Source organism: Mercurialis annua, linkage group LG2, assembly GCF_937616625.2.
Source record: "Mercurialis annua linkage group LG2, ddMerAnnu1.2, whole genome shotgun sequence".
Taxonomy (NCBI): Eukaryota; Viridiplantae; Streptophyta; class Magnoliopsida; order Malpighiales; family Euphorbiaceae; genus Mercurialis; species Mercurialis annua.
In genome coordinates, this window is record NC_065571.1 from 37,778,629 (window position 1) to 37,790,998 (window position 12,370).

Consider the following 12,370-nt stretch of genomic DNA (forward strand, 5'->3'; position numbering starts at 1 on the left):
CCTGCAATATAACTTTATTACTTGTGAAGTTTCCTTTCTTCAATCTTTTCCATTAGGTTTGCATACATTTGCGTCTTTCATGTATTTTTTTTTCTAATCATACGCCTTCATCACTTCTAAAATTTTCATAAATAATTCGTATTATTCCGTCATGAGTTATTTCTCATATCCTGTTTCAACACTTATCTTTTAATATATAAGTTCATCGAAGTTTGACGTCTCCTTTCTTAACGTTTTCCGCCTTCTTTACGTTTGATAATGTACACGCTTATACATGATATCCTTGTCGATGTTCTATAGTAGATGGGTATATTCCTTCTTTGATACCAATTACCCATTTCATGACCTCTCGTATCGAATCTCATGGAGTTGGATCTATGCTAGGCATCTCTTACATAAATTGTACCCTTTCCTCATTTTACTCTCTATAGTGCCAACCATAGAGCAACTAATTCTAAAAGTTTACCCTCTTCAATTCCTTATTCATAACTATCATTGTGGCTTACGTTCTTCTTATTGTTGTTTTTATTTATACTTTAATGTCTTTTATTGTTCTCATTGTCGTGTATTGATTTGAGAATCATTTCTCATCTATCTTTAACATATCAATTAACCTTAGGTATCTCACCCGTTCTATTAATACTATTATGAATCATTCTTTCGTAACTGTCGCTCATTCCGCACATGGTTCATTTTCACGTCAACTACTTACAACCTCTGCCCCAAAATTGATTCATGTATTTCCTTTCTCATTGAGTTCCATTGTATCACTCTATATGCATTAAACACACCATTTACTTCCTTTCTTATTTGCATTAAATTATTCCTTTTCATCTCAAAGTTCTTGTCCAGTTATTTTCGCCTTCAATACGTTATATACTTTACATGTTAGTTTACTTTGATTCTTTCATCGGTCCTAATATACAAATCCTCAATTTATATATATCTAGTACCATATGTGACATGAAACATGTGTTAACCTTTCACATGTAGTGTTCACGTTCTCCTTTAAGAGTCATCGACAATCTTTTATAGCTATCGTACTATAACTTTCATTCTTTGCTATTCGGATTCAAGTCTCATGATCTTACACTTCATATTCCTTCCTCATACATTTTCATATATGCTTTCTTTAGTTTCTTGATTAGAATTCCAACTTCTTAACTTACTCTGTATAATACACATGTCCCGTCTCTTAATATCATTAACCAAATACTTCACAGTATTCGTATCTATACGGAGTTTCCATTAATAATCTTAACATACTTTATATTTTTACAGCTTGGTCCTTTCTATACATATAAATCTTTTAGTAATACTTTTCATAAACACTGCTGTTTGACTCTCTATTTGACGATCACCACGGTTCCTTCCTAAGTAACCTTCTTAGGAATATCATACTCCGACGTCAAACCGATCCAATGATTCCATAAAAAGATACCTTAGTCTTACTAATCTTGACGATTTTCTGATATCGTTTAAAATTCACTTCTTCAATCAGTAGAGATTGTCTCAGTATATCTACTAACTTGGTCTTACAACTTATTTACTAGGTTCGGTTATCTTCCTTTATACATCTATTGTCTTATAGCGTGATATCCTAACCACCTCATTTATAGATAGAACATCCTAACTCATCGCTTAATCGTATATACATCGCTAATAGACACGCTTTACTATTTTACTCACACAATAGCTCGTTGAACTACCACCAACGTTGTATATTCAAAACACAAATCTTCATTTCGTGTTCTAATACACATTCGTCGTGCCTTTGAGAGTTGCTTGTAACTTAACCTCGAAAATTTTACCTTCGTAACAAAGTTCTGATCTAAGTATACTTACGTTTTAAAACAAATCTCTTTAAAAATAATTCAATTTTCTTTGCAATTCAAAGAAAATGACCCTTTATAAAAATCACATTCAAATCCTTTAAAGATTAGCATAATTGTGCTCTAGGGTGATGACGTCTCTCATCCCCAAAGAGTTGCCACAACTTACCTTTTGTCTGGGCCAAATGAGCATGATGCATGTCCTACTAATGTATGAATCGATTTATTATTCTTTCCATTTAATGTGTATGTAGTGATGCACTTCTAATTAAATCTATATTTAATTTTTTTTAAATAAACGGATTGGGAAATTATTGCCCAATCATAAGCCGAGCCCATTGGAGAGAGAGTGTCTCTCTTCACCCAATCATTGGAGAGAATTGCAGCCTGCCTATCATATTGCAGGCTGCCTTAATCCAGCTGATTTAAGGCCAGCCCGCAGTATGATATTGCGGGTTGGTGGATCCCCAGGCACAAATCCATAATTATTTTCCCTGGGGACACAAATTGGAAAATACTAAGAGAAAAAGGGCACAAAAATATCAAAAATCCAGCAGTCTACCCCGAATATTTAAAATAAATCATATCTGCCACGTGTCGGAATCTTCGACAAAAGTGGATTTAATATAACAATATAGGAAATTTGGAATAATTTCCATTAAACAGAATTGTCGGGATTAAGAGATAATCGAGAGAAATTAAAATAAAATAAAATATAAATCCCGAGTTGATAATTATTTCGCCAAAGTCCGTGAAATATTTTGTTTTATCTATGGTAGAAGTTTCGAGTCAATCGGAGACTATTTTAAATTTGGACGCGAATGAATTTTGGACTAAATTGCAACTTTTGAAAAGTTCAAGGGCCAAAGTATAAATTAGCCAATTAAGCCTCGAGAATGGAAATTAAAAGATTATTGACGGAAAAATAATAATTTTGGATTATTATTATTTATATGGATATAAATAATACGTACGTAATTGAGTTAAAGCGGATAGTTAACCGTTTAGTTAAAATAGAAAGTTTAAAAGACAAATGGTTTAAGTTAAAGAAATGAAGGATCAAAGGAGTTAATTAGCCATTATATAAATATGATTATAAGAAGAAGAAGAAGGAAATGAATCATAAGAGAATGAAACCTTACAGACAAAGGTTTTAAGCGATCCAACTTACGATCGCTACGGTTAGGGTTTGGTGAAAACGTATTGAATTCACGTAATTTGATCGTTTTAAGTTTGGTTCATGCATTTTAATGATTTGGATCATAATCACGGAGTTAGGTATGGCTGTTTCAAGCCTCTCACGAAGTGCGAGTGTCTCTCACGAGGTGCGAGCATCTCTCACGACGTGCGAGCATCTCTCACGACGTGAGAGCATCTCTCACGACGTGAGAGCATCTCTCACGAGGTGAGAGCATCGCTCAAGACGTGAGAGGAACCCTCACGACGTGAGGTACATCCTCACGACGTGAGGAAAGCTTAGCACGACGTGCCAAGTCTGTTTTGCCTCGGGAATACCATCCTGAGACCCGTACGATGCATTTCAACTTCATATTGACGTACGGTCTCCGAAAACATGAAATTTGGATATAGAACACGACGTGTACGACTAGGGTTTTGATATGTATAAAACCAATAGCTGGAAATTGATAAAAGAAATATAACAACTATCTCAACTAAGTATAAGAACACGATCAAAGTTAATAGACATATTAATAAGATCGTGTTAACTTAAGTTTGTAACTTAGGGTTTTAGCGTTGAATTTACGTTTATAAATTAAACGTATGTGTGACGTAAATAGGTAATTGCGTATTGACGAGCTACCAGACCGACGAGCCGGAATAGCTAAGGGGTTGAACAGCGCATGGGACCTGCGTGATTGAATGATGAAATTGCATTGTAGGATAACGGTTTCTGTGAGTTTGCAGTTTACTTTTGTGTATTGTTTATATGAGTTGAATGCTTTATCGCTGTTACATTATATTCTTTGTCTATTCCGTTATCCTTAACGCTGCATGTTTTATAATCTGATTTGTAATGCTTTGATGTGATGAATTTTTGTTCTAAGGATCCGAGGAAACGTGCTACCTATTAGGCATCAATAGGACTGTGTGATCATCAGTACTGAGGTTAGATAATCCTGTGTCCTAGAGTTTCGTATAAGCTATAACCTCGCAGATCTGTGGCGACGGTGGCTTTGTTCCCGGTCCAGATGCTGCTATAACCTCGCAGATCTGTGGCGACGGTGGCTTTGTTCCAGGTCCAGATGTTGCTATAACCTCGCAGATCTGTGGCGACGGTGGCTTTATTCCAGGTCCAGATGCTGCTATAACCTCGCAGATCTGTGGCGACGGTGGCTTTATTCCAGGTCCAGATGTTGCTATAACCTCGCAGATCTATGGCGACAGTGGCTTTGTTCCCGGTCCAGATGCTGCTATAACCTCGTAGATCTGTGGAGACAGTGGATTTGTTCCCGGTCCAGATGCTGCTATAACCTCGCAGATTTGTGGCGATAGTGGCTTTGTTCCCGGTTCAAATGCTGCTATAACCTTGCAGGTCTGTGGCGACGGTGGCTTTGTTCCCGGTCTAGATGCTGCTATAATTAAACTCATTAGATTCCGTATTTGGTAACTTAGGGATCTTTGGATTAGGGTTTCAGTCGGATCGTATATTTGTGTGTTGTTTGATATTTGGTCTATGAGTTGATTATTCTAGTATTTAAAAGTATGTTAAATGTTTACATGATTTTGGTGATAATAGCATTTGTAAACGTAAACTCACTCAGCATTTCCCAAAATACTGACCCCCTCACTCTGATGTTTTTCAGGGAGTCAGAGTCGGATCAGACAAACCATCTTCGTTGTGTCAGAAGTCGATTGGCTTGCACAGAATATGAGTTCCTAGAGTTGTAGTAGTCAGTAGGTGTCAGTATAAGATTTGTGAAGTGATTTCAAACAATTTATTTTGGAATGTAAACTCTGATATAATATTTTAATATCTATAATTGTATTATATAAAAGAGATTTCTAAAAATGTTTTATATATGATATTATGTTTTTAATTGCGAAATTTTTCTAGTAGTCTAAGGCTTTCTACGGGTTTCGGAGCTACCACTCCCATTCCCTAGCGTCGGTCTCGGCTCAATAATTTGGGTCGTGGCAAGTCTGCAGTATACTAGAGGTTGTTGACCATGTTTTTTTATAATGCGTTTCTAACTCTGATGTTTAAGTAAAATGACGTCACATGTATTTTGATATATGAAATACATTTGATAAAGCGAAAAAATTTATATGTGTTTTTAGGCTTGCTACGGGTTTCGTAGCTACCACTCCCATTCCCTAGCGCCGGTCTCGACTCGAGATTTCGGGTCGTGACACTACACGTATAGGAATGTTGTGTGTCTGTCATGTTTAACTTGATATATATTGTTATGATGTTTGCTTTCACTTAGATAAATTTTTAAAGAGGCCCTTTTTATACGATTAATTAGGGGCCTCTCTAGATAAGTACCTATAAAAAGATAAAATATTCTCAAAAATACTATCTCAAAGTTTGTTTTTGAAAATTACAATTTGTACTATTTTTTTTTTTTGCAAAACTGACTTTTTTATTCTTAATTTTTTTTAATCTCAGAAATACGATTTGGTTAACCAGTGGTATACTAACATGTGACTCACGGTATATTATGAAATAATTTATGTTTTATATGCACAATTTTAGTTTACTAAAAAATTACTAATGATATACTAAAAAATTAATTAATTATAAGTTTATGGACGATTTACTCACAGTTCACTAACGTGTTCTAAAAACAAAATTATAAAAAATATAAGAAGGCCAATAGACTTTTTACACAAAAAACTACAACTTATAGCCATTATATTCAAAATAAATGTTATGATACATTAACCAACGGTTAACCCAACATCTACTAACAGTGTACTAAAAACAAGGTTATTGGTGTACTATTAGTACACCATTGATTAACTAGAAACAAAATAAAATTCAACAACAATTAACTAACAATTTTATTAATAATATATTCAATATTAAATTTATTACAAGTTATCCAACGGTTTACTCAATGTTAAACATCGGTTACCCAACACCCAAAAATATTACAATTCTCATAAGCATTTCTTCAAACACCTAGAGTGCAGGGTGTGCAATACCAAAAAAATCGAACCACCACTACATCACCACTGTCGTTCACAACACACTATTGTTTCTTGAGATTGTTGTTGTTTGGGTATTTGTAGTGACGCTGAGGGGACCTTAGGAGACCCTTCATGCATGTCCTTTATGTTTCCAGCAATACTATTGTCTTCAAGACCATCATGGAGAGCTAAATTTTGTTCCAGCTTTACAATCCTATCCAGTATTTTAAAAACCGAACCGGACCGGCCGGTTGAACCGCGAATTGGATGCCTGTTCGGTCTAAATGACCATTACAAACCGGAAATCTGGTTCAACCAGATTGGACCGGATAGAACCGGGAAAACCAGATTGAACTGCTGAACCATTCATTTCTTATAAACCGTTCGATTCTTTACTTTTCATATATAATTAACAAAAAAAATTAGGGTTCTTTTCATTTTTGTTGTCTCTGCGCCGTCTCCTTCATTTTGCATATTAAACTTTTTCTTTCTCTTACAATTACCTTTCATCAATAACAAGTTTTCTCAAAGTTCCAATAAAATTATAATCTCAAATCCCAATCATCAGTTATAAATTTCATTCTGAGCTTATTAATTATCACATCTATAAGGTGAGAGCGTAAAACGTCGGAAATTCGAGAAGGCAATTCATTTTTTGCCGGAAAATTTAATAAGTTTTATGAGTTCTTTCAATTTTAAACTTTCAAAAATTAGATTCGTTACCTTTGATGACCAATGACAGAAATGAGAAGCTCTAAATTCAGTCACTTTTACTGGTTCAACGATACAAGAAGAGGAGATTTAAGGTTTTAGAATTGTGCAAAAATTTCACTGGTAAAAAGAGATGGGTTTGAAAGTTTTAAGAATATGAAAAAGAAATAAAAAAGGCTGACTATAGGGATAGTATTGTCAGGATAAGGTGGTAAGTAACTTGTCTATGTTAAAAAATTGTGGCTCTAATAAAGACACCTCACTATTACACTTATTTTTTCATTTCAGTGATAATAATGGCCTGTTGTTTCTTTAGTTACCCGACCATTACAAGTTAGTTGGCCTTAAATTAAATATTATATATATATAATTTTATTTTTATTTAAATAATACGACTGATGGTTGAACCGGTTAAACCGGCGGTTGAATCGGTTGAATCGATCAAATCGGAAACCGGTGGCTTTACCGGTCCAGTCACCGGTTCGGTTTTTAAAACATCGATCCTATCCTCTAACTCTCTTTTTTCCACCGTGGAGCCGATCTTTAAGTTCCATCAAGTCTACGTGCCCATCACTATCAATGCTCATATAGACACACCCTGCCACTCAGGTTGAAGAATACAGATAACAACAATAATAATAATAACAATAACGAAGGGGCAATAGCTGAACAGTCAACCTAAAGCAAATACATAAACCGCTTGAGAGGGAGAAGGCGACCTTGAAGGTGGCTGCTTCAGTGGTTGCCACTACCGCTTGGCTGCTTCAGTAATTGCGGAGGGCGATTTTCGGCGAAGAAATTTAAATTCTGTTGGCAATGAAGTGATGCCATCTGAAATTCAATAACGATGCCGACAAAAATCAATTGAATTAAATTAGGGTTAGAGACGAGGATCGTATTTATCAAAAACAGAAAGTATAAAAAAAAGGAAAACTTAAATAGCTAAACAGAAACATAGAGCGCATTTAATTAAATATTTTAGAGAATTTTTAAAAAATACCCATACTGTGTATAAATATTTTGAAAAATACGGTTTGACCAGTTTGGGTTGAGTTTTACGGTATGACTTTTAAAAATTGCGAAATTACACTTTTTGAGTTGAAAAATACGGGATATTATTTTAAAAAACCAGTAAGTTTACTATCGGATTACTAACAGTTTGCCAACGGTTTACAAACAAAAAGTTTACTAACATTTTTTATGTATAAAAATACGGTAAATCTCCTATCGGTTTATTGACAAAAAGTTTACTATCTATTAACTAACTGTTTACTAACAATTTACTTAAAAATCAAATTTACTATTAATTTATTTTTTAACCATATAGTTAATTCATTAATCGTTTATTATCAGTTTACTAAAAAATAAGTTAATTTACCATACGTTTACTAACAATTTTTTAGTTTTACTAAAAATTATAGCTAATTTATTAAATATAAAGTATAGTTATATTTATTAACCGTTTACTAACAGTTTACTATCGTTTTACTGAATAATAAATCAGACTCATAAAATTCATAAATAGAAAATAATATAAATATTTAAGGATATGATAAACAAAAAGTCATTGTGTCCAATACTTTAGTAGCTGTCACGACCCAATCTCAGGGCCGAGACCGGCGCTAGGGAATGGGAGTGGTTGCTCCGAAACCCGTAGCAAGCCTAAAAACGTAAAATAATTTTTCGCAAAACACAAATGTCATGCATGACATACATAAACACGTGTCATGCAGAAGCACACATGCCAGGCACACATATTCTCTGGCAGTCACAATATATATAACGCAGCAAGCGTAAAACGTTTAAAACTTTAAAACGTTAAAGTTATATTTACAGAAAACTATACATACAAGCTGACTTACAAAACACTTATCTACTGCAGCTCTAAGAGTAAAGTAATGTTTCTTTACATACTCAAAAATACAGACTTCTGGAAGTAGGATAGAAGTCCGTTGCTTCAAAGCGTCTTTATCCTGAAAGGAAATCTGTGAGGGGTCAGTATATTGGGATATACTGAGTGAGTTCATACATTTACTAGTAAGTATTCAAATAAAACATAAAATCGTAATCAATCATATGCAGCCAAGTACAGGATCCGATTGAAACCTTAATCCTCAAACATACTAATAATCAATCGATCAACCCAATCATAAATATCAATCGCGAGTCCAACTCGCTGGTGGCCCAGCCACTAGATACGGGGACTTCCAGGCTACACCGTAGCCGAGTTCACTCTGCGTATCTAAATCATAACTCAATCGTAGATTTCATATTCATCATCAGCTCCCAGCTGAGTTATATCAAAACTGGTGATCACACAGTCCTATTGTCGCCCAATAGGTAGCACGTTCCATCGGATCAATACTGGTTTCAAATCCAGCATATGCAATTCGTATAAAAGTTTCACATATAAAACATGCAATTCCAATATAAAGCAAATATAAAATAGTTGCTTAAATAAATACTTTAAAAGCAAATCATATAAACTCACAGAAAACGCTTATCCAAAAATACGTCGGGGCTTTAGAAACGTCAAGCTTCCCGAGCTCCTGGTCCAGCTCCTTCTTGCCTTGCTGGATCTAAAACAATTTCAAAACATTTGACTCACATCAGAATCCTATTCTAAGATTGACTCTAGACTCGAGACTCGACACATAGAACTCTTACTAATCGTCGTGCTTCTCTCGCATATCCCATTAAACGATATCAAACTCGTTTATGGATCGTATAACATTTCTAATTCCATCTTCTTATATCCTCATTAGGTTAACTACTATTCGATTTCTGATTCAATACGTGGATTCCATTAATTCAATCGAGGCACGAAGACTCAGGGTGCGAGAATCGAAGGGTGCACGCTCGTGCAGGGAGGTACACGTTCGTGTACCTTGGTACACGTTCGTGTACCATATGATGGTACACGTTCGTGTACCTTGGTACACGTTCGTGTACCATTGATGGTACACGTTCGTGTACCTCAAGTACACGTTCGTGTACCACAGTACACGATCGTGTACAGTCGTGCACGATCCCCCGGAATCGATTTCCGGGGTTTCCGACCTGCTATATACGCAAAAACGCTCCAAACTCAACCAAAACGCATATTCTAAGCTCAAAACGCTATATATCAATCCTATACTCGATAAAACGATAAAATCGTTTCGTGGCCTAAAACTTTGAATCGATATAACTCAAAATATAATCAACGAATCGGTAAAACGTCAAGCTTACCGTGATTACCCGTCGAAATACGATCGTTTGGAGTTATAGAACGTCGGAAACGGACGAGAAACGGAATCGAACGATGGAACCGTAAGTAACGGAGCGAGAGAAATAAGAAAGAGATGAAGAATGAAGACTCTGGATCTTTCATTCCTTCATCTGAAGGGTTTTAATACATAACCGGCTAATTTGCACTTTGGTCCTTGAAACTTTTCGAAAGTTTCAATTTAATCCAAAACCTATTTAATTAATCTTTCTATTAATTCAGATACGTATTATTTATCTCCGAATAAATAATACTAACTTAAAATATAGATTTTCATCGAAAATCCTCAAATTTCTATTTTCGGGCTTAATTGGCTAATTTGCACTTTAGCCCCTAAACTTTGCATAATTTGCAATTTAGCCCCAAAATACCTCCACATCCAAATTTTCAACATTAACTCCTTAAATCCCGCTAATTGACTCATTAGATTTTATTCTTGAATTTCCGATATAATTAAATTAAATTCTCTTTATTAATTTATCGGAAATCACGACACGTGGCACGACGTAATTATCTTAAAATATTTTGGGGTATTACATTCACCCCCCCTTAAAATAAATTCGTCCTCGAATTTAAAATTAGCCACGTACCTTGAGTAAACAGATATGGATATTTCTGCCTCATATCCTCTTCTGTCTCCCACGTGCACTCTTCTACGGATTGACTTCTCCAAAGAACTTTCACCATTGGAATTCTTTTCGTTCGCAATTGTCGTATCTGCGTATCGACAATCTGCACTGGTCGTTCTTCGTAAGTTAGTTCCTCGCTCACATCCACCACTTGTGGTTGAATTATTCGAGAAGGGTCTGGCACATACTTCCGAAGCATGGAAATATGGAAGACCGGATGAACTTGCGACATCTCCTGTGGCAAGTCTAGCTTATAGGCAACTGAGCCTATACGCTCCACGATCTGATATGGTCCGACATATCTCGGAGTTAATTTACCCTTCTTTCCGAAACGAATTACTCCCTTCATCGGTGATACTTTGAGAAACACGTAATCTCCGATCTGAAATTCGATATCCTTCCTCTTGGGGTCCGCGTAACTCTTCTGTCGACTAGAAGCAGTATTCAAACGCTGCTTTATCAACGGAACTTTTTCTGACGTAATCTGGATGATCTCTGCTCCAGTGAGCTTTCGTTCACCGACTTCATCCCAACAGATAGGAGATCGACATTTTCGCCCGTACAATGCTTCGTAAGGAGCCATCTCGATGCTTGAATGATAGCTATTGTTGTAGGCAAACTCGACTAGGGGTAGGTACGTATCCCAACTACCTCCGAAGTCAAATATGCAAAGTCGAAGCATATCTTCTAACGTTTGAATCGTCCGCTCAGACTGACCGTCTGTCTGAGGATGAAACGCAGTGCTGAAATTTAATCGCGTTCCTAACGCGTCTTGTAAGCTTTTCCAGAAATGAGAGGTAAATACGGAACCTCTATCTGAAACGATTGACACGGGAACTCCGTGTAGGCTCACGATTTTATCGATATAGATCTCTGCTAACTTCGCTGTAGAATACGTCGTCTTGATAGGTATGAAGTGTGCTGACTTCGTCAAACGATCCACGATTACCCAAATAGAGTCGAACCCTTTCTGCGTCTTGGGTAATCCGATTACAAAATCCATCGTGATCTGCTCCCACTTCCACTCCGGGATGGGTAACGGCTGAAGAAATCCGTAAGGTCGCTGATGCTCCAATTTGACTTGCTGACAAGTCGGGCATTTCGCCACGAACTCTGCGATGTCTTTCTTCATTCCGCTCCACCAATACGTTGATTTGATGTCGTGGTACATCTTCGTGGAACCAGGATGAACGCTATAGATCGTTCCATGAGTCTCCTCCATGATCTTTTGTCTCAAGTCTTCCACATCTGGAACGCACATTCGATTACCATACTTCAAGATTCCGTTGACGATACTGAAGTCTTGACTCTTTTCTTGTTGAACTTCCTCAATTAGATGCTTCAATTGAGGGTCGTCTACTTGCAACTCTTTGATCTGATCTATCAACGTCGATCGTATCGTTAACTGAGCCATTAGGTTTCCGAGAGATGAGATCTCAAATTCAACCCCTTGGCTAAACATCGCATGAATCTCGTTAATTAATGGCCTCCGCCATGTCGTTGTAACGTGCGCGAGACTTCCAGCTGACTTTCTGCTTAAGGCATCTGCCACTACGTTGGCCTTGCCTGGATGGTATTGTATCGTGCAGTCGTAATCTTTCAGTAATTCCATCCATCTCCGCTGTCTGAGGTTTAACTCTCGTTGGTTAAAAATGTACTTGAGACTCTTATGATCCGTGAATATCTCGCACGTGGCACCATATAAATAATGTCTCCAAATTTTTAGCGCGAAAATCACCGCTGCTAACTCTAGATCATGTGTCGGATAATTCGCC